Source organism: Ambystoma mexicanum, chromosome 7p, assembly GCF_040938575.1.
Source record: "Ambystoma mexicanum isolate Mex_15411 chromosome 7p, UKY_AmexF1_1, whole genome shotgun sequence".
Lineage (NCBI taxonomy): Eukaryota > Metazoa > Chordata > Amphibia > Caudata > Ambystomatidae > Ambystoma > Ambystoma mexicanum.
Genome location: NC_090939.1, coordinates 25,101,580 through 25,126,274, shown reverse-complemented (window position 1 = coordinate 25,126,274; position 24,695 = coordinate 25,101,580). Strand labels below are relative to the sequence as shown.

Here is a 24,695-nt window from a genome sequence, read left to right as displayed (position 1 = left end):
GAGTGGCCAGGGGGGGAGAGGCAGGAGCTTCCGGAGGGTGGGCAGGAGTGGCCAGGGGGGAGAGGCAGGAGTGGCCAGGGGGGAGAGGCAGGAGAGGAGCAGCAGGAGGGGGCAGGATCTTCCGGAGGGTGCGCAGGAGTGTCCAGGGGGGAGAGCAGGAGTGGCCAGGGGAGAGGAGCAGCAGGAGGGGGCAGGACCTTCCGGAGGGTGGGCAGGAGTGTCCCGGGGGGAGAGCAGGAGTGGCCAGGGGGGAGAGGCAGGAGTGGCCAGGGGGGAGGAGCAGCAGGAGTGGCCAGGGGGGGGCAGGACCTTCCGGAGGGTGCGCAGGAGTGTCCAGGGGAGAGGGGGAGAGGAGCAGCAGGAGGGGGCAGGAGCTTCCGAAGGTGGGCAGGAGTGGCCAGGGGGGAGAGGCGGGAGTGGCCAGGGGGGAGAGGCGGGAGAGGAGCAGCAGGAGGGGGCAGGACCTTCCGGAAGGTGCGCAGGAGTGTCCAGGGGGAGAGCAGGAGTGGCCAGGGGAGAGGAGCAGCAGGAGGGGGCAGGAGCTTCCGGAGGGTGGGCAGGAGTGGCCAGGGGGGAGAGGCAGGAGAGGAGCAGCAGGAGGGGGCAGGACCTTCCGGAGGGTGCGCAGGAGTGTCCAGGGGGGTGCGCAGGAGTGGCCAGGGGAAGAGGCAGGAGTGGCCAGGGGGAAGAGGCAGGAGTGGCCAGGGGGAAGAGGCAGGAGTGGCCAGGGGGAAGAGGCAGGTGTGGAGCAGCAGGAGGAGGCAGGACCTTCCGGAGGGTGCGCAGGAGTGTCTAGGGGGGAGAGCAGGAGTGGCCAGGGGGAGAGCAGGAGTGGCCAGGGGGGAGAGGCAGGAGTGGCCAGGGGGGAGAGAAGAGCAGGAGTGTCCCGGTGGGGGAGGAGAGCAGGAGTGTCCCGGTGGGGGAGGAGAGCAGGAGTGTCCCGGGGGGGGGAGGAGAGCAGGAGTGTCCCGGGGGGGGGGAGGAGAGCAGGAGTGTCCCGGGGGGGGGGAGGAGAGCAGGAGTGTCCCGGGGGGGGGGAGGAGAGCAGGAGTGTCCCGGGGGGGGTGAGGAGAGCAGGAGTGTCCCGGGGGGGGGTGAGGAGAGCAGGAGTGTCCCGGGGGGGGTGAGGAGAGCAGGAGTGTCCCGGGGGGGTGAGGAGAGCAGGAGTGTCCCGGGGGGGTGAGGAGAGCAGGAGTGTCCCGGGGGGGTGAGGAGAGCAGGAGTGTCCCGGGGGGGTGAGGAGAGCAGGAGTGTCCCGGGGGGGTGAGGAGAGCAGGAGTGTCCCCGGGGGGGGGCAGGAGAGCAGGAGTGTCCCGGGGGGGGGCAGGAGTGGCCGGGGGGGGCAGGAGTGGCCGGGGGGGGGGGGCAGGAGTGGCCGGGGGGGGGGCAGGAGTGGCCGGGGGGGGGGCAGGAGTGGCCGGGGGGGGGGCAGGAGTGGCCGGGGGGGGGGGGGAGAAAGAGGCAGGAGTGGCCAGGGGGGGGGAAAGAGGCAGGAGTGGCCAGGGGGGAGGGGGAGAGGAGCAGCAGGAGGGGGGGGCAGGAGCTTCCGGAGGGTGCGCAGGAATGTCTAGGGGGGAGAGCAGGAGTGGCCAGGGGGGAGAGGCAGGAGTGGAGCAGCAGGAGTGGCCAGGACCTTCCGGAGGTTGCGCAGGAGTGGCCAGGGGGGGGGAGAGGCAGGAATGGCCAGGGGGAGAGGCAGGAGTGGCCAGGGGGGGAGAGGCAGGAGTGGCCAGGGGGGAGAGGCAGGAGCTTCCGGAGGGTGGGCAGGAGTGGCCAGGGGGGAGAGGCAGGAGTGGCCAGGGGGGAGAGGCAGGAGAGGAGCAGCAGGAGGGGGCAGGATCTTCCGGAGGGTGCGCAGGAGTGTCCAGGGGGGAGAGCAGGAGTGGCCAGGGGAGAGGAGCAGCAGGAGGGGGCAGGACCTTCCGGAGGGTGGGCAGGAGTGTCCCGGGGGAGAGCAGGAGTGGCCAGGGGGGAGAGGCAGGAGTGGCCAGGGGGGAGGAGCAGCAGGAGGGGGCAGGACCTTCCGGAGGGTGCGCAGGAGTGTCCAGGGAGAGGGGGAGAGGAGCAGCAGGAGGGGGCAGGAGCTTCCGAAGGGAGGGCAGGAGTGGCCAGGGGGAGAGGCGGGAGTGGCCAGGGGGGAGAGGCGGGAGAGGAGCAGCAGGAGGGGGCAGGACCTTCCGGAGGGTGCGCAGGAGTGTCCAGGCGGAGAGCAGGAGTGGCCAGGGGAGAGGAGCAGCAGGAGGGGGCAGGAGCTTCCGGAGGGTGGGCAGGAGTGGCCAGGGGGGAGAGGCAGGAGAGGAGCAGCAGGAGGGGGCAGGACCTTCCGGAGGGTGCGCAGGAGTGTCCAGGGGGGTGCGCAGGAGTGTCCCGGGGGAGAGCAGGAGTGGCCAGGGGAGAGGAGCAGCAGGAGCTTCCGGAGGGTGGGCAGGAGTGGCCAGGGGGGAGAGGCAGGAGAGGAGCAGCAAGAGGGGGCAGGAGCTTCCGGAGGGTGGGCAGGAGTGGCCAGGGGGGAAGAGGCAGGAGTGGCCAGGGGGGAAGAGGCAGGAGTGGCCAGGGGGAAGAGGCAGGTGTGGAGCAGCAGGAGGAGGCAGGACCTTCCGGAGGGTGCGCAGGAGTGTCCCGGGGGGGAGAAGAGCAGGAGTGTCCCGGGGGGGGAGGAGAGCAGGAGTGTCCCGGGGGGGGAGGAGAGGAGAGCAGGAGTGTCCCGGGGGGGGGTGAGGAGAGCAGGAGTGTCCCGGGGGGGGGGGGGTGAGGAGAGCAGGAGTGTCCCGGGGGGGGGGGGTGAGGAGAGCAGGAGTGTCCCGGGGGGGGGGGGTCAGGAGAGCAGGAGTGTCCCGGGGGGGGGGGTGAGGAGAGCAGGAGTGTCCCGGGGGGGGGGGTGAGGAGAGCAGGAGTGTCCCGGGGGGGGGTGAGGAGAGCAGGGAGTGTCCCGGGGGGGGGGTGAGGAGAGCAGGAGTGTCCCGGGGGGGGGGTGAGGAGAGCAGGGAGTGTCCCGGGGGGGGGGTGAGGAGAGCAGGAGTGTCCCGGGGGGGGGTGAGGAGAGCAGGAGTGTCCCGGGGGGGGGGTGAGGAGAGCAGGAGTGTCCCGGGGGGGGTGAGGAGAGCAGGAGTGTCCCGGGGGGGTGAGGAGAGCAGGAGTGTCCCGGGGGGGTGAGGAGAGCAGGAGTGTCCCGGGGGGGGTGAGGAGAGCAGGAGTGTCCCGGGGGGGGGTGAGGAGAGCAGGAGTGTCCCCGGGGGGGGTGAGGAGAGCAGGAGTGTCCCGGGGGGGGTGAGGAGAGCAGGAGTGTCCGGGGGGGGGTGAGGAGAGCAGGAGTGTCCGGGGGGAGAGGAGAGCAGGAGTGTCCCGGGGGGGGGAGAGGAGAGCAGGAGTGTCCCGGGGGGGGGGGGGAGAGGAGAGCAGGAGTGTCCCAGGGGGGGGAGGAGAGCAGGAGTGTCCCAGGGGGGGAGGAGAGCAGGAGTGTCCCAGGGGGGGAGGAGAGCAGGAGTGTCCCAGGGGGGGGAGGAGAGCAGGAGTGTCCCCAGGGGGGGGGAGGAGAGCAGGAGTGTCCCAGGGGGGGAGGAGAGCAGGAGTGTCCCAGGGGGGGGAGGAGAGCAGGAGTGTCTCAGGGGGGGAGGAGAGCAGGAGTGTCCCAGGGGGGGAGGAGAGCAGGAGTGTCCCAGGGGGGGGGGGAGAGCAGAGTGTCCCAGGGGGGGGAGGAGAGCAGGAGTGTCCCAGGGGGGGGAGGAGAGCAGGACTGTCCCAGGGGGGGGAGGAGAGCAGGAGTGTCCCAGGGGGGGGGAGGAGAGCAGGAGTGTCCCAGGGGGGGGGAGGAGAGCAGGAGTGTCCCAGGGGGGGAGGGGGAAGAGGCAGGAGTGTCCCGGGGGGGAGGGGGAAGAGGCAGGAGTGTCCCGGGGGGGGAAGAGGCAGGAGTGGCCAGGGGGGGGGAAGAGGCAGGAGTGGAGCAGCAGGAGGGGGCAGGACCTTCCGGAGGGTGGGCAGGAGTGGCCAGGGGGAGAGCAGGAGTGGCCAGGGGCGAGAGCAGGAGCGGGAGAGGAGCAGCAGGAGGGGGAGAGGAGCTTCCGGAGGGTGGGCAGGAGTGTCCAGGGGGGAGAGCAGGAGTGTCCAGGGGGGAGAGCAGGAGAGGAGCAGCAGGAGGGGGCAGGGCCTTCCAGAGGGTGCGCAGGAGTGGCCAGGGGGGAGAGCAGGAGTGGCCAGGGGGGAGAGCAGGAGAGGAGCAGCAGGACCTTCCGGAGGGTGCGCAGGAGTGTCGAGGGGGGAGAGCAGGAGTGTCGAGGGGGGAGAGCAGGAGTGTCGAGGGGGAGAGGCAGGTGTGGCCAGGGGGGAGAGGCAGGTGTGGCCAGGGGGGAGAGCAGGAGCAGCAGGAGGGGGCAGGACCTTCCGGAGGGTGCGCAGGAGTGTCCCGGGGGGAGAGCAGGAGTGGCCAGGGGGGGAGAGGCAGGAGTGGCCAGGGGGGAGAGGCAGGAGTGGCCAGGGGGGAGAGGCAGGAGTGGCCAGAGGGGAGAGGCAGGAGTGGAGCAGCAGGAGGGGGCAGGACCTTCTGGAGGGTGCGCAGGAGTGTCTAGGGGGGAGAGCAGGTGTGGCCAGGGGGGAGAGGCAAGTGTGGCCAGGGGGGAGAGGCAAGTGTGGCCAGGGGGGAGAGGCAGGTGTGGCCAGGGGGGAGAGGAGGAGCAGCAGGAGGGGGCAGGACCTTTCGGAGGGTGCGCAGGAGTGTCCCGGGGGGGGAGAGCAGGAGTGGCCAGGGGGGGGAAGAGCAGGAGTGGCCGGGGGGGGGAAGAGCAGGAGTGGCCAGGGGGGGGGAAGAGCAGGAGTGGCCAGGGGGGGGGAAGAGCAGGAGTGGCCAGGGGGGGGGGAAGAGCAGGAGTGGCCAGGGGGGGGGAAGAGCAGGAGTGGCCAGGGGGGGGGGAGAGCAGGAGTGGCCAGGGGGGGGGGAGAGCAGGAGTGGCCAGGGGGGGAGAGCAGGAGTGGCCAGGGGGGGGAGAGCAGGAGTGGCCAGGGGGGGGGAGAGCAGGAGTGGCCAGGGGGGGGAGAGCAGGAGTGGCCAGGGGGGGGGAGAGCAGGAGTGGCCAGGGGGGGGGAGAGCAGGAGTGGCCAGGGGGGGGAGAGCAGGAGTGGCCAGGGGGGGGAGAGCAGGAGTGGCCAGGGGGGGGGAGAGCAGGAGTGGCCAGGGGGGGGGAGAGCAGGAGTGGCCAGGGGGGGGGGGGAGAGCAGGAGTGGCCAGGGGGGGGGAGAGCAGGACTGGCCAGGGGGGGGGAGAGCAGGAGTGGCCAGGGGGGGGAGAGCAGGAGTGGCCAGGGGGGGGGAGAGCAGGAGTGGCCAGGGGGGGGGAGAGCAGGAGTGGCCAGGGGGGGAGAGCAGGAGAGGAGCAGCAGGAGGGGGCAGGATCTTCCGGAGGGTGCGCAGGAGTGTCCAGGGGGAGAGCAGGAGTGGCCAGGGGAGAGGAGCAGCAGGAGGGGGCAGGAGCTTCCGGAGGGTGGGCAGGAGTGTCCCGGGGGGAGAGCAGGAGTGGCCAGGGGGGAGAGGCAGGAGAGGAGCAGCAGGAGGGGCAGGATCTTCCGGAGGGTGCGCAGGAGTGTCCAGGGGGAGAGCAGGAGTGGCCAGGGGAGAGGAGCAGCAGGAGGGGGCAGGGACCTTCCGGAGGGTGGGCAGGAGTGTCCCGGGGGGAGAGCAGGAGTGGCCAGGGGGGAGAGGCAGGAGTGGCCAGGGGGGAGAGGCAGGAGTGGAGCAGTAGGAGGGGGCAGGACCTTCCGGAGGGTGCGCAGGAGTGTCCAGGGGAGAGGGGGAGAGGAGCAGCAGGAGGGGGCAAGACCTTCCAGAGGGTGGGCAGGAGTGTCCAGGGGGGAGAGCAGGAGTGTCCCGGGGGAGAGCAGGAGTGGAGCAGCAGGAGGGGGCAGGACCTTCCGGAGGGTGCGCAGGAATGTCTAGGGGGAGAGCAGGAGTGGCCAGGGGGGAGAGGCCGGAGTGGAGCAGCAGGAGTGGCCAGGACCTTCCGGAGGTTGCGCAGGAGTGGCCAGGGGGGGGGAGAGGCAGGAATGGCCAGGGGGGAGAGGCAGGAGTGGCCAGGGGGGAGAGGCAGGAGTGGCCAGGGGGGAGAGGCAGGAGAGGAGCAGCAGGAGGGGGCAGGATCTTCCGGAGGGTGCGCAGGAGTGTCCAGGGGGAGAGCAGGAGTGGCCAGGGGAGAGGAGCAGCAGGAGGGGGCAGGACCTTCCGGAGGGTGGGCAGGAGTGTCCCGGGGGGAGAGCAGGAGTGGCCAGGGGGAGAGGCAGGAGTGGCCAGGGGGGAGGAGCAGCAGGAGGGGGCAGGACCTTCCGGAGGGTGCGCAGGAGTGTCCAGGGGAGGGGGGAGAGGAGCAGCAGGAGGGGGCAGGAGCTTCCGAAGGGTGGGCAGGAGTGGCCAGGGGGGAGAGGCGGGAGTGGCCAGGGGGGAGAGGCGGGAGAGGAGCAGCAGGAGGGGGCAGGGACCTTCCGGAGGGTGCGCAGGAGTGTCCAGGGGGAGAGCAGGAGTGGCCAGGAGCTTCCGGAGGGTGGGCAGGAGTGGCCAGGGGGGAGAGGCAGCAGGAGGGGGCAGGACCTTCCGGAGGGTGCGCAGGAGTGTCCAGGGGGGTGCGCAGGAGTGTCCCGGGGGAGAGCAGGAGTGGCCAGGGGAGAGGAGCAGCAGGAGGGGGCAGGAGCTTCCGGAGGGTGGGCAGGAGTGGCCAGGGGGGAGAGGCAGGAGAGGAGCAGCAAGAGGGGGCAGGAGCTTCCGGAGGGTGGGCAGGAGTGGCCAGGGGGAAGAGGCAGGAGTGGCCAGGGGGAAGAGGCAGGAGTGGCCAGGGGGAAAGGCAGGTGTGGAGCAGCAGGAGGAGGCAGGACCTTCCGGAGGGTGCGCAGGAGTGTCCCCGGGGGGGAGAAGAGCAGGAGTGTCCCGGGGGCGGGGGGGGAGAGCAGGAGTGTCCCGGGGGGGGTGAGGAGAGCAGGAGTGTCCCGGGGGGGGTGAGGAGAGCAGGAGTGTCCCGGGGGGGGGTGAGGAGAGCAGGAGTGTCCCGGGGGGGGGGGGGGTGAGGAGAGCAGGAGTGTCCCGGGGGGGGGGGGGGTGAGGAGAGCAGGAGTGTCCCGGGGGGGGGGGGGGTGAGGAGAGCAGGAGTGTCCCGGGGGGGGGGTGAGGAGAGCAGGAGTGTCCCCGGGGGGGGGGGTGAGGAGAGCAGGAGTGTCCCGGGGGGGGGGGTGAGGAGAGCAGGAGTGTCCCGGGGGGGGGGGGGGTGAGGAGAGCAGGAGTGTCCCCGGGGGGGGGGGTGAGGAGAGCAGGAGTGTCCGGGGGGGGGGTGAGGGAGAGCAGGAGTGTCCCGGGGGGGGGGTGAGGAGAGCAGGAGTGTCCCGGGGGGGGGGTGAGGAGAGCAGGAGTGTCCCGGGGGGGGGTGAGGAGAGCAGGAGTGTCCCGGGGGGGGTGAGGAGAGCAGGAGTGTCCCGGGGGGGGGTGAGGAGAGCAGGAGTGTCCCAGGGGGGGGAGGAGAGCAGGAGTGTCCCAGGGGGGGGGGAGGAGAGCAGGAGTGTCCCAGGGGGGGGGAGGAGAGCAGGAGTGTCCCAGGGGGGGGAGGAGAGCAGGAGTGTCCCGGGGGGGGAGGAGAGCAGGAGTGTCCCGGGGGGGAGGAGAGCAGGAGTGTCCCAGGGGGGGGAGGAGAGCAGGAGTGTCCCAGGGGGGGAGGAGAGCAGGAGTGTCCCAGGGGGGGAGGAGAGCAGGAGTGTCCCAGGGGGGGAGGGGGAAGAGGCAGGAGTGTCCCGGGGGGGGAAGAGGCAGGAGTGGCCAGGGGGGGGAAGAGGCAGGAGTGAAGCAGCAGGAGGGGGCAGGACCTTCCGGAGGGTGGGCAGGAGTGGCCAGGGGGAGAGCAGGAGTGGCCAGGGGCGAGAGCAGGAGCGGGAGAGGAGCAGCAGGAGGGGGAGAGGAGCTTCCGGAGGGTGGGCAGGAGTGTCCAGGGGGGAGAGCAGGAGAGGAGGAGCAGGAGGGGGCAGGGCCTTCCAGAGGGTGCGCAGGAGTGGCCAGGGGGAGAGCAGGAGTGGCCAGGGGGGAGAGCAGGAGTGGCCAGGGGGGAGAGCAGGAGTGGCCAGGGGGGAGAGCAGGAGAGGAGCAGCAGGACCTTCCGGAGGGTGCGCAGGAGTGTCGAGGGGGAGAGCAGGAGTGTCGAGGGGGGAGAGGCAGGTGTGGCCAGGGGGGAGAGGCAGGTGTGGCCAGGGGGGAGAGGCAGGTGTGGCCAGGGGGAGAGCAGGAGCAGCAGGAGGGGGCAGGACCTTCCGGAGGGTGCGCAGGAGTGTCCCGGGGGGAGAGCAGGAGGGGCCAGGGGGGAGAGGCAGGAGTGGCCAGGGGGAGAGGCAGGAGTGGCCAGGGGGGAGAGGCAGGAGTGGCCAGGGGGGAGAGGCAGGAGTGGCCAGGGGGGAGAGGCAGGAGTGGAGCAGCAGGAGGGGGCAGGACCTTCTGGAGGGTGCGCAGGAGTGTCTAGGGGGAGAGCAGGTGTGGCCAGGGGGAGAGGCAAGTGTGGCCAGGGGGAGAGGCAAGTGTGGCCAGGGGGAGAGGCAAGTGTGGCCAGGGGGAGAGCAGGAGAGGAGGAGCAGCAGGAGGGGGCAGGACCTTCTGGAGGGTGCGCAGGAGTGTCCCGGGGTGGAGAGCAGGAGTGGCCAGGGGGGGGGGAGAGCAGGAGTGGCCAGGGGGGGGGGGAGAGCAGGAGTGGCCAGGGGGGGGAGAGCAGGAGTGGCCAGGGGGGGGGGGAGAGCAGGAGTGGCCAGGGGGGGGGAGAGCAGGAGTGGCCAGGGGGGGGGAGAGCAGGAGTGGCCAGGGGGGGGAGAGCAGGAGTGGCCAGGGGGGGGGAGCAGGAGTGGCCAGGGGGGGGGAGAGCAGGAGTGGCCAGGGGGGGAGAGCAGGAGTGGCCAGGGGGGGGGAGAGCAGGAGTGGCCAGGGGGGGGGAGAGCAGGAGTGGCCAGGGGGGGAGAGCAGGAGTGGCCAGGGGGGGGAGAGCAGGAGTGGCCAGGGGGGGGGAGAGCAGGAGTGGCCAGGGGGGGGGAGAGCAGGAGTGGCCAGGGGGGGGGAGAGCAGGAGTGGCCAGGGGGGGGAGAGCAGGAGTGGCCAGGGGGGGGGGAGAGCAGGAGTGGCCAGGGGGGGAGAGCAGGAGTGGCCAGGGGGGAGAGCAGGAGTGGCCAGGGGGGGGAGAGCAGGAGTGGCCAGGGGGGGGAGAGCAGGAGTGGCCAGGGGGGGGAGAGCAGGAGTGGCCAGGGGGGGGAGAGCAGGAGTGGCCAGGGGGGGGGAGAGCAGGAGTGGCCAGGGGGGGGAGAGCAGGAGTGGCCAGGGGGGGGAGAGCAGGAGTGGCCAGGGGGGGGAGAGCAGGAGTGGCCAGGGGGGGGAGAGCAGGAGTGGCCAGGGGGGGGGAGAGCAGGAGTGGCCAGGGGGGGGGAGAGCAGGAGTGGCCAGGGGGGGGAGAGCAGGAGTGGCCAGGGGGGAGAGGCAGGAGAGGAGCAGCAGGAGGGGGCAGGATCTTCCGGAGGGTGCGCAGGAGTGTCCAGGGGGAGAGCAGGAGTGGCCAGGGGAGAGGAGCAGCAGGAGGGGGCAGGAGCTTCCGGAGGGTGGGCAGGAGTGTCCCGGGGGAGAGCAGGAGTGGCCAGGGGGGAGAGGCAGGAGAGGAGCAGCAGGAGGGGGCAGGATCTTCCAGAGGGTGCGCAGGAGTGTCCAGGGGGAGAGCAGGAGTGGCCAGGGGAGAGGAGCAGCAGGAGGGGGCAGGACCTTCCGGAGGGTGGGCAGGAGTGTCCCGGGGGGAGAGCAGGAGTGGCCAGGGGGAGAGGCAGGAGTGGCCAGGGGGGAGAGGCGGGAGAGGAGCAGCAGGAGGGGGCAGGACCTTCCGGAGGGTGCGCAGGAGTGTCCAGGGGGAGAGCAGGAGTGGCCAGGGGAGAGGAGCAGCAGGAGGGGGCAGGAGCTTCCGGAGGTTGGGCAGGAGTGGCCAGGGGGGAGGAGCAGCAGTGGCCAGGGGGGAGGAGCAGCAGGAGGGGGCAGGACCTTCTGGAGGGTGGGCAGGAGTGTCCCGGGGGGAGAGCAGGAGTGGCCAGGGGGGAGAGGCAGGAGAGGAGCAGCAGGAGGGGGCAGGACCTTCCGGAGGGTGCATAGGAGTGTCCAGGGGGGTGCGCAGGAGTGTCCCGGGGGAGAGCAGGAGTGGCCAGGGGGGAAGAGGCAGGAGTGGCCAGGGGGGAAGAGGCAGGAGTGGAGCAGCAGGTGGGGGCAGGACCTTCCGGAGGGTGCACAGGAGTGTCTAGGGGGGAGAGCAGGAGTGGCCAGGGGGGGGGAGGAGAGCAGGAGTGGCCAGGGGGGGGTGGGAGAGCAGGAGTGTCCCGGGGGGAGGAGAGCAGGAGTGTCCCGGGGTGGGGGGAGGAGAGCAGGAGTGTCCCGGGGTGGGGGGAGGAGAGCAGGAGTGTCCCAGGGTGGGGGGAGGAGAGCAGGAGTGTCCAGGGGGGGAGGAGAGCAGGAGTGTCCCAGGGGGGGAGGGGGAAGAGGCAGGAGTGTCCCGGGGGGGGGAGAGGCAGGAGTGGCCAGGGGGGAGAGGCAGGAGTGGAGCAGCAGGAGGGGGCAGGACCTTTCGGAGGGTGCACAGGAGTGGCCAGGGGGGAGAGGCAGGAGTGGCCAGGGGGGGAGAGGCAGGAGTGGCCAGGGGGGAGAGGCAGGAGTGGCCAGGGGGGGAGAGGCAGGAGTGGCCAGGGGGGGAGAGCAGGAGTGGAGCAGCAGGAGGGGGCAGGACCTTCCGGAGGGTGGGCAGGAGTGTCCAGGGGGGAGAGCAGGAGTGTCTAGGGTGGAGGGGGAGAGGAGCAGCAGGAGGGGGCAGGAGCTTCCGAAGGGTGGGCAGGAGTGGCCAGGGGGGAGAGCAGGAGTGGCAAGGGGAGAGGAGCAGCAGGAGGTGGCAGGACTTTCCGGAGGGTGGGCAGGAGTGTCCAGGGGGGAGACCAGGAGTGGCCAGGGCGGAGAGCAGGAGTGGCCAGGGGGGGAGGGGGAGAGGAGCAGCAGGAGGGGGCAGGAGCTTCCGGATGGTGGGCAGGAGTGGCCAGGGGGGAGAGCAGGAGAGGAGCAGCAGGAGGGGGCAGGAGCTTCCGAAGGGTGGGCAGGAGTGGCCAGGGGGGAGAGCAGGAGTGGCAAGGGGAGAGGAGCAGCAGGAGGTGGCAGGACTTTCCGGAGGGTGGGCAGGAGTGTCCAGGGGGGAGAGCAGGAGTGTCCCGGGGGGAGAGCAGGAGTGTCCCGGGGGGAGAGCAGGAGTGTAGCAGCAGGAGGGGGCAGGGCCTTCCGGAGGGCAGTAGCAGCAGGAGTGGCCAGGGGGGAGAGGCTGGAGTGGCCAGGGGGGAGAGGCTGGAGTGGCCAGGGGGGAGAGGCTGGAGTGGCCAGGGGGGAGAGGCTGGAGTGGCCAGGGGGGAGAGGCTGGAGTGGCAGGAGTGGCCAGGGGGGAGAGAAGGAGCAGTAGGAGGGGGTAGGAGTGTCCAGGGGGGAGAGCAGGAGTGGCCAGGGGGAGAGCAGGAGTGGCCAGGGGGGAGAGGCAGGAGTGGCCAGGGGGGAGAGGCAGGAGTGGCCAGGGGGGAGAGGCAGGAGTGGAGCAGCAGGAGGGGGCAGGACCTTTCGGAGGGTGCACAGGAGTGGCCAGGGGGGGGAGAGGCAGGAGTGGCCAGGGGGGGGAGAGGCAGGAGTGGCCAGGGGGGGGAGAGGCAGGAGTGGCCAGGGGGGGGAGAGGCAGGAGTGGCCAGGGGGGGGAGAGGCAGGAGTGGCCAGGGGAGAGGAGCAGCAGGAGGTGGCAGGACTTTCCGGAGGTGGGCAGGAGTGGCCAGGGGGGAGAGCAGGAGTGGCAAGGGGAGAGGAGCAGCAGGAGGTGGCAGGACTTTCCGGAGGGTGGGCAGGAGTGTCCAGGGGGGAGAGCAGGAGTGTCCAGGGGGGAGAGCAGGAGTGTCCCGGGGGAGAGCAGGAGTGTCGCAGCAGGAGGGGGCAGGGCCTTCCGGAGGGCAGTAGCAGCAGGAGTGGCCAGGGGGGAGAGGCTGGAGTGGCCAGGTGGGAGAGGCTGGAGTGGCCAGGGGGGAGAGGCTGGAGTGGCAGGAGTGGCCAGGGGGGAGAGAAGGAGCAGTAGGAGGGGGTAGGAGTGGCCAGGGGGGAGAGCAGGAGTGGCCAGGGGAGAGAGGCAGGAGTGGCCAGGGGGGAGAGGCAGGAGTGGCCAGGGGGGAGAGGCAGGAGTGGCCAGGGGGGAGAGGCAGGAGTGGCCAGGGGGGAGAGGCAGGAGTGGCCAGGGGGGAGAGGCAGGAGTGGAGCAGCAGGAGGGGGCAGGACCTTTCGGAGGGTGCACAGGAGTGGCCAGGGGGGGAGAGGCAGGAGTGGCCAGGGGGGGAGAGGCAGGAGTGGCCAGGGGGGGAGAGGCAGGAGTGGCCAGGGGGGGAGAGGCAGGAGTGGCCAGGGGGGAGAGGCAGGAGTGGCCAGGGGGGGAGAGGCAGGAGTGGCCAGGGGGGGAGAGGCAGGACCTTCCGGAGGGTGGGCAGGAGTGTCCAGGGGGGAGAGCAGGAGTGTCTAGGGTGGAGGGGGAGAGGAGCAGCAGGAGGGGGCAGGAGCTTCCGGAGGGTGGGCAGGAGTGTCCAGGGGGGAGAGCAGGCGTGGCCAGGGGGGAGAGCAGGAGAGGAGAAGCAGGAGGGGGCAGGGCCTTCCGGAGGGTGCGCAGGAGTGGCCAGGGGGAGAGCAGGAGTGGCCAGGGGGGAGAGCAGGAGAGGAGCAACAGGAGGGGGCAGGACCTTCCGGAGGGTGCGCAGGAGTGTCCAGGGGGGAGAGCAGGAGTGGCCAGAGGGGAGGGGGAGAGGAGCAGCAGGAGGGGGCAGGAGCTTCCGGAGGGTGGGCAGGAGTGGCCAGGGTGGGAAGAGCAGGAGTGGCCAGGGGAGAGGAGCAGCAGGAGGGGGCAGGACCTTCTGGAGGGTGGGCGTGGGAGTGGCCAGGGGGGAGAGGCAGGAGTGGCCAGGGGGGAGAGGCAGGAGTGGCCAGGACCTTCCGGAGGGTGGACAGGAGTGTCCCGGGGGAAGAGCAGGAGTTGCCAGGGGGGAGAGCAGGAGTGGCCAGGGGGGAGAGGCAGCAGGAGGGGGCAGGACCTTCCGGAGGGTGGACAGGAGTGTCCCGGGGGGAAGAGCAGGAGTGGCCAGGGGGGAGAGCAGGAGTGGCCAGGGGGAGAGGCAGGAGTGGAGCAGCAGGAGGGGGCAGGACCTTCCGGAGGGTGCGCAGGAGTGTCCAGGGGGAGAGCAGGAGTGGCAGGAGCTTCCGGAGGGTGGGCAGGAGTGGCCAGGGGGGAGAGGCAGGACCTTCTGGAGGGTGCGCAGGAGTGTCCAGGGGGAGAGCAGGAGTGGCCAGGGGAGAGGAGCAGCAGGAGGGTGCAGGACCTTCCGGAGGGTGGGCAGGAGTGGCCAGGGGGGAAGAGCAGGAGTGGCCAGGGGAGAGGAGCAGCAGGAGGGGGCAGGACCTTCCGGAGGGTGGGCAGGAGTGGCCGGGGGGAGAGGCAGGAGTGGCCAGGGGGGAGAGGCAGGAGTGGAGCAGCAGGAGGGGGCAGGACCTTCCGGAGGGTGGGCAGGAGTGGCCAGGGGGGAGAGGCAGGAGTGGCCAGGGGGGAGAGGCAGGAGTGGAGCAGCAGGAGGGGGCAGGACCTTCTGGAGGGTGCGCAGGAGTGTCCAGGGGGAGAGCAGGAGTGGCCAGAGGGGAGGGGGAGAGGAGCAGCAGGAGCTTCCAGAGGGTGGGCAGGAGTGGCCAGGGGGAAGAGGCAGGAGTGGCCAGGGGGGAAGAGGCAGGAGAGGAGCAGCAGGAGGGGGCAGGACCTTCCGGAGGGTGCGCAGGAGTGTCCAGGGGGGAGAGCAGGAGTGGCCGGGGGAGAAAAGCAGCAGGAGGGGGCAGGAGCTTCTGGAGGGTGGGCAGGAGTGGCAAGCGGGGAGAGCAGGAGTGGCCAGGGGAGAGGCGCAGCAGGAGGGGGCAGGACCTTCCGGACGGTGGGCAGGAGTGTCCCGGGGGAGAGGCAGGAGTGGCCAGGGGGGAGAGCCTTCCGGAGGGTGCGCAGGAGTGGCCAGGGGGGGAGAGCAGGAGTGGCCAGGGGGGGAGAGCAGGAGTGGCCAGGGGGGGAGAGCAGGAGTGGAGCAGCAGGAGGGGGCAGGACCTTCAGGAGGGTGCGCAGGAGTGGCCAGGGGGGAGAGGCAGGAGTGGCCAGGGGGGAGAGGCAGGAGTGGAGCAGCAGGAGGGGACAGGACCTTCCGGAGGGTGCGCAGGAGTGGCCAGGGGGGAGAGCAGGAGTGGCCAGGGGGGAGAGCAGGACCTTCCGGAGGGTGCGCAGGAGTGGCCAGGGGGGGAGAGCAAGGAGATTCCCGGGGGGGAGAGCAGGAGTGTCCCGGGGGAGGAGAGCAGGAGTGTCCCGGGGGGAGAGCAGGAGTGGCCAGGGGGGAGAGGCAGGAGTGGAGCAGCAGGAGGGGGCAGGACCTTCCGGAGGGTGCGCAGGAGTGTCCAGGGGGAGAGCAGGAGTGGCAGGAGCTTCCGGAGGGTGGGCAGGAGTGGCCAGGGGGGAGAGGCAGGAGAGGAGCAGCAGGAGGGGGCAGGACCTTCCGGAGGGTGCGCAGGAGTGTCCAGGGGGGAGAGCAGGAGTGGCCAGGGGAGAGGAGCAGCAGGAGGGTGCAGGACCTTCCGGAGGGTGGGCAGGAGTGGCCAGGGGGGAAGAGCAGGAGTGGCCAGGGGAGAGGAGCAGCAGGAGGGGGCAGGACCTTCCGGAGGGTGGGCAGGAGTGGCCGGGGGGAGAGGCAGGAGTGGCCAGGGGGGAGAGGCAGGAGTGGCCAGGGGGGAGAGGCAGGAGTGGCCAGGGGGGAGAGGCAGGAGTGGAGCAGCAGGAGGGGGCAGGACCTTCTGGAGGGTGCGCAGGAGTGTCCAGGGGGGAGAGCAGGAGTGGCCAGAGGGGAGGGGGAGAGGAGCAGCAGGAGCTTCCAGAGGGTGGGCAGGAGTGGCCAGGGGGAAGAGGCAGGAGTGGCCAGGGGGAGAGGCAGGAGAGGAGCAGCAGGAGGGGGCAGGACCTTCCGGAGGGTGCGCAGGAGTGTCCAGGGGGGAGAGCAGGAGTGGCCGGGGGAGAAAAGCAGCAGGAGGGGGCAGGAGCTTCTGGAGGGTGGGCAGGAGTGGCCAGCGGGGAGAGCAGGAGTGGCCAGGGGAGAGGCGCAGCAGGAGGGGGCAGGACCTTCCGGACTGTGGGCAGGAGTGTCCCGGGGGAGAGGCAGGAGTGGCCAGGGGGAGAGCCTTCCGGAGGGTGCGCAGGAGTGGCCAGGGGGGGAGAGCAGGAGTGGCCAGGGGGGGAGAGCAGGAGTGGCCAGGGGGGGAGAGCAGGAGTGGCCAGGGGGGGAGCAGGAGTGGAGCAGCAGGAGGGGGCAGGACCTTCAGGAGGGAGCGCAGGAGTGGCCAGGGGGGAGAGGCAGGGAGTGGCCAGGGGGGAGAGGCAGGAGTGGCCAGGGGGGAGAGGCAGGAGTGGAGCAGCAGGAGGGGACAGGACCTTCCGGAGGGTGCGCAGGAGTGGCCAGGGGGGAGAGCAGGAGTGGCCAGGGGGGAGAGCAGGACCTTCCGGAGGGTGCGCAGGAGTGGCCAGGGGGGAGAGCAGGAGATTCCCGGGGGGGAGAGCAGGAGTGTCCCGGGGGAGGAGAGCAGGAGTGTCCCGGGGGGGGGGGAGAGCAGGAGTGTCCCGGGGGGGGGGGAGAGCAGGAGTGTCCCGGGGGGGGAGAGCAGGAGTGTCCCGGGGGGGGGGGAGAGCAGGAGTGTCCCGGGGGGGGGAGGGGAGAGCAGGAGTGTCCCGGGGGGGGGGAGGGGAGAGCAGGAGTGTCCCGGGGGGGGGGGAGGGGAGAGCAGGAGTGTCCCGGGGGGGGGGGGAGGGGAGAGCAGGAGTGTCCCGGGGGGGGGAGCGAGCAGGAGTGTCCCGGGGGGGGGGGAGCGAGCAGGAGTGTCCCGGGGGGGGAGGGGAGAGCAGGAGTGTCCCGGGGGGGGGAGAGCAGGAGTGTCCCGGGGGGGGGAGAGCAGGAGTGTCCCGGGGGGGGAGAGCAGGAGTGTCCCGGGGGGGAGAGCAGGAGTGTCCCGGGGGGGAGAGCAGGAGTGTCCCGGGGGGGGAGAGCAGGAGTGTCCCGGGGGGGGAGAGCAGGAGTGTCCCGGGGGGGGGAGAGCAGGAGTGTCCCGGGGGGGGAGAGCAGGAGTGTCCCGGGGGGGGAGAGCAGGAGTGTCCCGGGGGGGGGAGAGCAGGAGTGTCCCGGGGGGGGGGAGAGCAGGAGTGTCCGGGGGGGGAGAGCAGGAGTGTCCCGGGGGGGGGAGAGCAGGAGTGTCCCGGGGGGGGGGAGAGCAGGAGTGTCCCGGGGGGGGGAGAGCAGGAGTGTCCCGGGGGGGGGGGGAGAGCAGGAGTGTCCCAGGGGGGGGGGGAGAGCAGGAGTGTCCCGGGGGGGGGGAGAGCAGGAGTGTCCCGGGGGGGGGGAGAGCAGGAGTGTCCCGGGGGGGGAGAGCAGGAGTGTCCTGGGGGGGGGGGAGAGCAGGAGTGTCCCGGGGGGGGGGGGGAGAGCAGGAGTGTCCCGGGGGGGGGGGAGCAGGAGTGTCCCGGGGGGGGAGAGCAGGAGTGTCCCGGGGGGAGAGCAGGAGTGTCCCCGGGGGGGAGAGCAGGAGTGTCCCCGGGGGGGGGGAGAGCAGGAGTGTCCCCGGGGGGGGAGAGCAGGAGTGTCCCGGGGGGGGGAGAGCAGGAGTGTCCCCGGGGGGGGGGAGAGCAGGAGTGTCCCCGGGGGGGGAGAGCAGGAGTGTCCCGGGGGGGGAGAGCAGGAGTGTCCCCGGGGGGGGGAGAGCAGGAGTGTCCCCGGGGGGGGGGAGCAGGAGTGTCCCCGGGGGGGAGAGCAGGAGTGGCCAGAGGGGGGGAGCAGGAGTGGCCAGGGGGGGGAGCAGGAGTGGCCGGGGGGGGGGGAGCAGGAGTGGCCGGGGGGGGGGGGGGAGCAGGAGTGGCCGGGGGGGAAGAGGCAGGAGTGGAGCAGCAGGAGGGGGCAGGACCTTCCGGAGGGTGCGCAGGAGTGTCCAGGGGGGAGAGCAGGAGTGGCAGGAGGGGGCAGGATCTTCTGGAGGGTGGGCAAGAGTGGCCAGGGGGAGAGCAGGAGTGGCCAGGGGGGAGAGCAGGAGCAGCAGGATCTTCCGGAGGGTGGGCAGGAGTGGCCAGGGGGAGAGCAGGAGGGGCCAGGGGGGAGAGCAGGAGTGGCCAGGGGGGAGGGGGAGAGGAGCAGCAGGAGCTTCCGGAGGGTGGGCAGGAGTGGCCAGGGGGAGAGGCAGGAGTGGCCAGGGGGGAGAGCAGGAGAGGAGCAGCAGGAGGGGGCAGGACCTTCCGGAGGGTGCGCAGGAGTGTCCAGGGGGGAGAGCAGGAGTGGCCAGAGGGGAGGGGGAGAGGAGCAGCAGGAGGGGGCAGGAGCTTCCGAAGGGTGGGCAGGAGTGGCCAGGGGGAGAGCAGGAGTGGCAAAGGGAGAGGAGCAGCAGGAGGGGGCAGGACCTTCCGGAGGGTGGGCAGGAGTGTCCCGGGGGGGAGAGCAGGAGTGTCCCGGGGGGAGAGCAGGAGTGTAGCAGCAGGAGGGGGCAGGGCCTTCCGGAGGGTGCGCAGGAGTGGCCAGGGGGGAGAGCAGGAGTGGCCAGGGGGGAGAGCAGGAGTGGCCAGGGGGGAGAGCAGGAGTGGCCAGGGGGGAGAGCAGGAGTGGCCAGGGGGGGGCAGGACCTTCCGGAGGATGCGCAGGAGTGGCCAGGGGGGAGAGCAGGAGTGGCCAGGGGGGAGAGCAGGAGTGGCCAGGGGGGGGCAGGACCTTCCGGAGGATGCGCAGGAGTGGCCAGGGGGGAGAGGCAGGAGTGGCCAGGGGGGAGAGGCAGGAGTGGCACAGCAGGAGGGGGCAGGACTTTCCGGAGGGTGCGCAGGAGTGGCCAGGGGGGAGACCAGGAGTGTCCCGGGGGGGAGAGCAGGAGATTCCCGGGGGGGAGAGCAGGAGTGTCCCGGGGGGGAGAGCAGGAGATTCCCGGGGGGGAGAGCAGGAGATTCCCGGGGGGGAGAGCAGGAGTGTCCCGGGGGGGGAGAGCAGGAGTGTCCCGGGGGGGGGGAGAGCAGGAGTGTCCCGGGGGGGGGGAGAGCAGGAGTGTCCCGGGGGGGGGGAGAGCAGGAGTGTCCCGGGGGGGGGGAGAGCAGGAGTGTCCCGGGGGGGGGAGAGCAGGAGTGTCCCGGGGGGGGGGGGGGAGAGCAGGAGTGTCCCGGGGGGGGGGGAGAGCAGGAGTGTCCCGGGGGGGGGGGGAGAGCAGGAGTGTCCCGGGGGGGGGAGAGCAGGAGTGTCCCGGGGGGGGGGAGAGCAGGAGTGTCCCGGGGCGGGGGAGAGGAGCAGCAGGAGCTTCCGGAGGGTGGGCAGGAGTGGCCAGGGGGAGAGGCAGGAGTGGCCAGGGGGGAGAGGAGCAGCAGGAGGAGGGGGCAGGGCCTTCCGGAGGGTGCGCAGGAGTGTCCAGGGGGGAGAGCAGGAGTGGCCAGAGGGGAGGGGGAGAGGAGCAGCAGGAGGGGGCAGGAGTGGCCAGGGGGAGAGCAGGAGTGGCAAAGGGAGAGGAGCAGCAGGAGGGGGCAGGACCTTCCGGAGGTGGGCAGGAGTGTCCCGGGGGGAGAGCAGGAGTGTCCCGGGGGGAGAGCAGGAGTGTAGCAGCAGGAGGGGGCAGGGCCTTCCGGAGGGTGCGCAGGAGTGGCCAGGGGAGAGGAGCAGCAGGAGGGGGCAGGACCTTCCGGAGGGTGAACAGGAGTGTCCCGGGGGGAGAGCAGGAGTGGCCAGGGGGGAGAGCAGGAGTGGCCAGGGGGGAGAGCAGGAGTGGCCAGGGGGGAGAGCAGGACCTTCCGGAGGATGCGCAGGAGTGGCCAGGGGGGAGAGGCAGGAGTGGCCAGGGGGGAGAGGCAGGAGTGGAGCAGCAGGAGGGGGCAGGACCTTCCGGAGGGTGGGCAGGAGTGTCCAGGGGGGAGAGCAGGAGTGTCTAGGGTGGAGGGGGAGAGGAGCAGCAGGAGGGGGCAGGAGCTTCCGGAGGGTGGGCAGGAGTGTCCAGGGGGGAGAGCAGGAGTGGCCAGGGGGGAGAGCAGGAGAGGAGAAGCAGGAGGGTGCAGGGCCTTCTGGAGGGTGCGCAGGAGTGGCCAGGGGGGAGAGGCAGGAGTGGCCAGGGGGGAGAGCAGGAGTGGCCAGGGGGGAGAGCAGGAGTGGCCAGGGGGGAGAGCAGGAGTGGCCAGGGGGGAGAGGCAGGAGTGGCCAGTGGGGAGAGGCAGGAGTGGCCAGTGGGGAGAGGCAGGAGTGGCCAGGGGGGAGAGGCAGGAGTGGCCAGGGGGGGAGAGGCAGGAGTGGCCAGGGGGGAGAGGCAGGAGTGGCCAGGGGGGATAGGGGGGATAGGGGGGAGAGGCATGAGCAACAGGAGGGGGCAGGAGCTTCCAGAGGGTAGGCAGGAGTGGCCAGGGGGGAGAGGCAGGAGTGGCCAGGGGGAGAGGCGGGAGAGGCAGGAGTGGCCAGGGGGGAGAGGCAGGAGTGGCCAGGGGGGAGAGGCAGGAGTGTCTAGGGGGGAGAGCAGGAGTGTCTAGGGGGGAGAGCAGGTGTGGCCAGGGGGGAGAGGCAGGAGTGGCCAGGGGGGAGAGGCAGGAGTGGCCCAGGGGGGAGAGGCAGGAGTGGCCCAGGGGGGAGAGGCAGGAGTGGCCCAGGGGGGAGAGGCAGGAGTGGCCAGGGGGGAGAGGCAGGAGTGGCCAGGGGGGAGAGCAGGAATGTCTAGGGGGGAGAGGCACGAAGTGGCCAGGGGGAGAGGCACGAGTGGCCAGGGGGGAGAGGCACGAGTGGCCAGGGGGGAGAGGCACGAGTGGCCAGGGGGGAGAGGCAGCAGGAGGGGGCAGGACCTTCCTGAGGGTGCGCAGGAGTGTCTAGGGGGGAGAGAAGGAGCAGCAGGAGGGGGCAGGAGTGGCCAGGGGGGGAGAGCAGGAGTGGCCAGGGGGAGAGCAGGAGTGGCCAGGGGGAGAGCAGGAGTGGCCAGAGGAGGGGGCAGGAGCTTCCGGAGGGTGCGCAGGAGTGGCCAGAGGGGAGGGGGAGAGAAGGAGCAGCAGGAGGGTGCGCAGGAGTGTCTAGGGGGGAGAGCAGGAGTGGCCAGGGGGGAGGGGGAGAGAAGGAGCAGCAGGAGGGGGGCAGGAGTGCGAGCATATGAGGAAGAGGCTTGTGGGGCACACACGCTCCGTCCTAACCCTTGGGGAACGCGAAGGGGATATATTCGCCCAGAACTCAGAATAAACGCTAGAATGGGGAATATTAAACCTCTCACCTCCGACTCCTGGAGAGGGAGCGCCCGGGCCTCTGACCCCCCGCAGGCCAATGGCGAGACACGAGGCAGGGTCTCCAGTGCGCATGCGCAGAATAGTACTCCCAGTGCTGCGCATGCGCCTAGGCTATGAGCCGGCTCTCCGCCCTGCGCATGCTCAAAACGGGTACATAGGCTACTGCGCATGCTCATAGCCCGCGAGAGGCCGTACCGCCACTCTGCGCATGCTCTTAGCCCGTGAAAACCGGAAGTGCACTCCGTGAATGCCTTTGCTTTCCTACGCATGTCCGTCCGTCAGCAATGACCAATCAGGACGTGTAACACACAGGAGTGCACTCAAGTGCACATTTAATGACGTCACGTTTATGGACATCACTTTATATTTCACCCCCCCACCCCCAACATCACATTAGGTGGGGCAAATGCTGCAGGGTTCCCTGCAATCAAAGCAATGGGAATAGGAGGATGGTGGTGGGGGGCTTCGCCTGGTTACGTGCAGCGTCCTTTGGGCGCTTTCCCCCCATCCCCCCATTTCCACGTTATGGTAACATTAGTGCTAAAGGCATTGTGCACACACACGTGCCACACAAAACTAAACTGCCAGCCTGTAGGACTGTTCTGCACACAGGGCACTGACCTGTTAGATTAGAAGCATCAAGGCTCTGTGCAGCAAGAGCCCTGCACCCCCATATTCTGCATCTGTATTTACATCACCAACATAACATTACAAGAAAGGTGTTTATCAGACTGTAGAGGTATCGCGAGAGCACAGCTCTCGCGAGATCTCGCTCGCGCGACCAGCTCCGCCCCCGCGCGCTACGCGCGCACTACGGGGACGAGCTGAGGACGCGCCCGGCAGCGTCTTCCCGGCTCCTCCGAGCACGGGAGATTAAATATAGATAAAGGCTCTTTATTAATCACGGCACACAAACCTTTGTTGGCCACGTTGGCCCTGCTGATCCAGGACATATATGTGTGTCTCCTTTATACAGACCTGTGAGGAATAAAGTCCTGTAGAAAAGCCTGCCTGTATCCTGTCTTCATTCAGGCCCTTTATACTACATAAATTGGCGACGAGGACCACAACAACAACCCACGCAGAAACATGCAGGGAGCCACACCGCCACCACCCTTTCTACAGACACCAGGTAGGCCTGCCATTCCTTGGCCACAATGGCAGCCCCTGTTCACGACCTACGTGGAGGCAATGGGCGGATCTGGATTTTCAGCGGTGAGACGCAGGGCCATGTTGCTAAATGCCTTAGGGGTGGAAGGGCAAAGAATTTTCGAAGGCCTTACCCCGATACCAGTTGATGACGACAATGACGACGTGTTCATGGAGGCCGTGAGGAGAATCGTTAAGCGGTTCGCAAGCAAAGAGAACACGGTACTCCATAGAATAAGGTTTTACACTCGGAAACAGGAGCAGTCCGAACCTGTCGATGACTACGTCACGAAGTTAAGGGAACTAGCAGCCTTGTGTAATTTCGGTACCGAAGCGGAAAACCGCATATGCGACATGCTACTCGTCCATACCAACAGTCGCAAAGTCCAGGATAAGTTCATCCTAGAAAAAGAATTGCAATTAGAAAAAGCCGTGGAAATTGCCAGAGCGGTAGAAGAAACCGCGGGGAGAAGGAAAGAGTTTACAGGAGCCCAAGTCCCCACTGAAATACAAGCAGTTGGATTCCGTCCTAGAAAGGAGAAATCCGCACCAGACACGAGAGAGTCAAGAAACAGCAAGAGGGAACCTCTCAAGTGTCATAGGTGCTCCAGCACAAAACACCTGGCCTATGACAGAGAATGCCCAGCCAGAGACAAGGAGTGTTCAATTTGCAGACGCATAGGACATTTCTCGACTGTGTGTAGGTGGAGGAACAAGAAAGTAGCGAGCCTCACTACGGATCACACGAAAGATGGCGAATCCTCGTCAGAAGAGGAGGGGACACCCACGGTCATAATGGTAAACAGCACCCGAGCCCGGAGAGAGAAGCCTCACTGCGTCATCAAAATCGATGGAAAAGAGACGCGGGTCATGGCAGATTCCGGGTCAGACCTCACAATCCTACCCCTTCAGACTTATAAAGACATGGTGGGTAAAGAGAAAGTGGAAGTGCTCACCACACGACACAAGCCCACAGTATTCGGTGGGGCCTCGGTCGAACTCTTAGGGTACATCAACGGTAAAGTTGAATTCAAAGGAAGGGAAACCATCACCAGAATTTACTTTAGCCATGAAGGGCCGGCAGTATTGGGCTGGGATGATCAAGACAAGTTAAAAATCAGACTGGATCCCAGCACAGAAGATCAAGTCCTATCAGTCGAGATGAAGAGCGAAGCAGTGGTAAAGAGCGACTACCCATCACTTTTCTCGGAGGAGCCGGGACACATTAGAAGCTTCATTCACAAGATCGTGCTCAAGAGGAATGCCGTCCCTGTCAAACACAGGGTGAGACCAGTACCGGCCACAGCAAGGGACACCCTGAGACAACAGCTGGACAAAATGAAGAGGGAAGGAGTGATAGAGGAAATCGAAGCGTCCGAATGGCTGAGCCCAGTAGTCCTGATAAAGAAACCCCACTCCCAGGAACTAAGGGTATGCATAGACCTGCGCAGCCTAAATTTAGAAGTCGTCACAGACAACTACCCGCTGCCAAGCATAAACGAACTCATATTATTAATGAAGGAGGCCAAAATATTCTCGAAGCTTGATATGAGAAATGCATATCATCAGATACAGCTCCATGAAGAGTCGAAACCCCTTACAGCTTTCATCACGCCCTTTGGCACGTTCCAATTCACGAAAATGCCTTTCGGGTTGTCGTCAGCTGCGTCGGCCTTTCAGCGCATGATGGACGTCCTACTCAGGAAAGTCGAAAATGTAGTATACTTTCAGGATGACATACTAGTTTATGCAAAGGACAAGCTGACGCACGATACCACCCTCAAAGTGGTTCTCAACAAACTACAAGACGCAGGAGTGCGTTTACGTCACGAGAAATGCTCGTTTGGAGTGAAAGAAGTGGAATATCTAGGCTACAAAATTTCGGAAAAGGGGATCAGCCCGAAAGAAAATCTGATGCAAGCCATCACCAAAGCTCCCGAACCAGCCACCAAAGAAGAGGTGAGGTCATTTCTGGGATTGGCTGAGTACTACGCGAAATTCATACCTAAGTTTTCGGAAACCACGTCACCACTACGCGATCTACTCAAAAAGGGGACAGAATTTTCGTGGAATGAACCGCAGAAGATGGCAATGGACACCATAAAGCGCCATATCATGAAAGCTCCGTGTCTGCAACCTTTCAACCCAGAGTGGGACACGGTCATTACCACGGACGCCAGTGCGTACGGATTAGGAGCAGTGCTAACGCAGAGGAGAGGTGACACCGAACATGTGGTGGCCTTCGCGTCTAAGGCACTATCAGAAGCAGAACAGAATTACTCGACGATTGAAAAGGAGATGCTAGCATGCGCATGGGCAGTCGAACACTTCAGAACATATGTGTGGGGCACAAAATTCAAGCTGGTGACAGACCACAAGCCGCTCATCCACATGCTCAGCCCGGGAGGCACCAAAACATCCACGCCCAGGTTGGCTCGCATCGCAGCAAAGCTACAAGAATACACGTTCAATATCCATCACATATCGGGTTGGAAAAATTCGCAAGCCGACTGCATGTCGAGACTGCCAGAAAACAAGGAAAGGGCTACCACCTTCCTACATGGGGAATGCATAGTTGCGTCCATATCAGACATAAGGACCCCAGATTACCTGGAACTCGGCGAAAGACACTGGGAAGAAGAAGATGGAAAGGACCCGATCATGGCCAAGATACGCAATTGGATCAAAGAGGGTTGGCCCAATGAGAAAATGCTGCCGGAAGGCATGAGAGCCTACTGGAAGGTGCAGGATGAGTTGTCAGAAACGGAGGGAATAATCATGAAAATGGATCAGATCATCCCCCCCACTGGAATGAGGCGCACCATACTCTGCAGGGCCCATGCGGGTCACCTGGGGAACACGATGACTCGCCGCAGGGTGAGAGAAGCCTACTGGTGGCCGTCTATGGACCAGGAAATACGCGCCATGATAGAGCGCTGCCACGAATGCCTGAACAGTGACAAAAGACTTAAGGTCCGACAAGCGCCTCTCATTCCCACGGAGATACCAGAAGCGGTATGGTCCAAAGTGGGCATTGACTTCATAGGCCCCCTGGAGGCCATGGAGACGGAACATAAATATGGCATTGTGTTAGTCGACTACTTATCCAAGTGGGTCGAAGCTGAGTTTGTCCCGAATATAACCACAGAGACGGTCATAGACGTACTCACTGAAATCTTCCAGAGGGAAGGCCTCCCCAAAGAAGTCGTCACGG

At 68.4% G+C, this 24,695-nt stretch overlaps 2 protein-coding genes across 2 annotated transcripts in view; both read right to left on the bottom strand.

Annotated features, from left to right (window-relative positions):
• The window catches only part of LOC138525638 (zinc finger protein 84-like), an 835,666-nt gene extending 815,264 nt beyond the window's left edge, over positions 1-20,402 (bottom strand). Inside the window, exon 1 of the mRNA XM_069635688.1 lies at positions 20,320-20,402. The gene's annotated coding sequence lies outside the window, so the exon portion shown is untranslated. The remainder of the gene's footprint in view (positions 1-20,319) is intronic.
• Positions 1-20,418, bottom strand: part of LOC138525642 (zinc finger protein 84-like) — a 145,454-nt gene extending 125,036 nt beyond the window's left edge. Inside the window, exon 1 of the mRNA XM_069635694.1 lies at positions 20,320-20,418. The gene's annotated coding sequence lies outside the window, so the exon portion shown is untranslated. The remainder of the gene's footprint in view (positions 1-20,319) is intronic.
• Between the last annotated feature and the right edge of the window lie 4,277 nt (positions 20,419-24,695).